The 2,516-nt window shown below is 39.5% G+C and overlaps 1 protein-coding gene across 1 annotated transcript in view; it reads right to left on the bottom strand.

Moving 5' to 3' along the window:
* Positions 1 to 504, bottom strand: part of LOC143292715 (uncharacterized) — a 24,341-nt gene extending 23,837 nt beyond the window's left edge. Inside the window, exon 1 of the mRNA XM_076603235.1 lies at positions 461 to 504. The gene's annotated coding sequence lies outside the window, so the exon portion shown is untranslated. The remainder of the gene's footprint in view (positions 1 to 460) is intronic.
* Positions 505 to 2,516: the final 2,012 nt, after the last annotated feature.

Raw genomic sequence — 2,516 nt, forward strand, 5'->3', positions numbered from 1 at the left:
GTATTAGTCTAGGGCACCAGGCAGGGAGACCATACTCCAAGAGAGGTCTTACAAGAGCTTTATAAAGTCGGAGAAAAATATCCTAATCAATAAACGAAAAAGTACGTTTAATAATACCGAGCCTTTGATTTGCCTTGTTTAGTTGTTAACATGTCCGATCATGACATCCATGTGCCAAGTCTAAACATAAATCTAACGATCTAGACCGATTCATTTATAATCTTTTTCTTCCACAATCCTGACCAAGAACTAAGACTGAGACGGTAAGAGCAGGATTTTTTTTTTTCGACACCAGTGGCGGCACAATTTTCCATTACCTTTTGTTAAGACATTCATAACATTTTTATGAACTATCTCATCACAAACAAAAGAAAACTTTCCCGTGGCACGTTTTTTTCATTTATATTCAGTAAACTGAGTCTAGAAAATAAGAGCCCACAAAAAATACAAGCATTCTTACTTGCAAATTACATGGATCACGTTGGGGCGTCGGGCTGCAAGGGTCAAGGCTGATGCATTAATACAACTAAATACTGAAAGCTTTCGAAAACCATCAAACTCGATCCAAAATGACATCAAGAGCGCCTGATGCTTCGCCAAGCTGAGAGAGAGAGAGAGAGAGAGAGAGAGAGAGAGAGAGAGAGAGAATAATGATAATTTGATAAGGATATTATTATTATTATTTATAAAGCACCTTTTCATGTAAAACATAATCAACTGTACTTTAAATGTAAATACCAATGTTCAAAGTATGCATTTAAAACACTAAAATGAAAAACTGACATGCATAACCCTTTGCAGTCAGCACATCCAGACATTCAAGCACAAATTCATGCACACAAACACACACACACACACACACACACACACACACACACACACACACACACCTGCACACACATGCAAGTATGCACATACAAAACATCACAGACTATACACACTCATCATGCATATCACATGAAAAAGCCTGTAAATAATGCAATATCATATCATAATACTGAAAGACATTATCACAATACTTAAAACTATTTCTGATATCACAATACACAAAAACCATATCACAATACTGAAAATTCACTTCTAACTCACTTAGCACCAGTCACACACATCACAATACAATAAAAAATTTATATTTTAAAGTGCAAAATTTAAAAGTAGTCACACCCTCCCCCCTCCCCACAGCACATCACCATGCACAAACAGACACTCATCTGTATGCATCATGCTGGGTAAAGTTGAAATAGGTGTGTCTTTAAATTCTTTTTAAAAGTTGAAAAACTCATTTTTTCTGAGGGACAGAGGCAGGGAGTTCCAGACTGTGGGGCCAAAGTCAGAGAAAGATTTTTAGCCAAAGGTCTCAAGGGAGAACCAACTGGAACTGTCAGCAGGGAGGTGTCACATGAACGCAGTGACCAAGAAGGATAGGGCATAGATGGAGTGAATCATTATTGTGATGGAGACACTGAAAGCACAGAAAACCTATTTTGTATTTGAATTCTTGCTTTAACAGGAAATCAGTGAAGCATTCTGACTAGTAATGTTCCACTTTAATACCTGGATTTATGGAGGACTGGTCGGGCTGCATGATTCTGAATGCAATGAAGTTTATTTAGTTTGTTATCAGGGAGACCAGCAAGAAGAGAGTTGCAGTTGTCTAATCTAGATGGCATGAAAGAAACAGCAAGTCTGTTGGCATCAGCAGCGGAAAGGAAAGAGCCTGCGCCTGTTATATGTATAGCTGGCAGAACACCTCTAGAATGCAGCACATGTGCATCCGCCATAGACAGCGTTTCATCCATGTAGATGCCAAGGCTTCTCACAGACTGAGAGAAAGATATACCACAGCCAGAGATGGACATAGAGGTACAGGTGACCTGATTTATTTTTGATTTGGTGCCAATGACAATTAGCTCAGTTTTTTCCTTATTCATCTTCAACTTGTTCTCACTCATCCACTCGGCCACATCCTCAATGCAGTTTTTCCAACTACAGACAAGAGCTGAAAACTCTGGGGGAACAGTAGAGTTGTGGAGCTGGGAATCGTCTGCAAAGAAATGGTATGAATGACCTGACTGATGAGTGACAGTGCTGAGAGGCTATGTGCACAGCCGTGTAAATAAAACTGGACCCAAGACTGAATCTTGTGGCACCCCATACTTCAACACAGATGGAGTAAGTTCATAACCAACTATGAACCAAATAAATGTTATGTGTGTGTGTGTGTGTGTGTGTGTGTGTGTGTGTGTGTGTGTGTAATTGTGCTGAGGCCCACAAACCTAAAATTGTCTGGGACCATCATCTGCCTCTTTGATGGAATGTGAAATAGTCTACTCCGGCAAAGTCCACAGACATGGTTTATATCATTGTTGGAAACGCGATGTCGTGTTTTTTTTGTTTTGTTTTTTGTTGTTGTTTTTTTGTCAGTACCCCCAGTTTTACGCCTCCATGAAGTTTATTCTGAAACCAACGATGAAGTGTTGTGCGTGGTTTTGGTAAAACGCTGTATTCCCCGTTTT

This window comes from Babylonia areolata, chromosome 18 (genome assembly GCF_041734735.1).
Source record: "Babylonia areolata isolate BAREFJ2019XMU chromosome 18, ASM4173473v1, whole genome shotgun sequence".
NCBI classification, from domain to species: domain Eukaryota; kingdom Metazoa; phylum Mollusca; class Gastropoda; order Neogastropoda; family Buccinidae; genus Babylonia; species Babylonia areolata.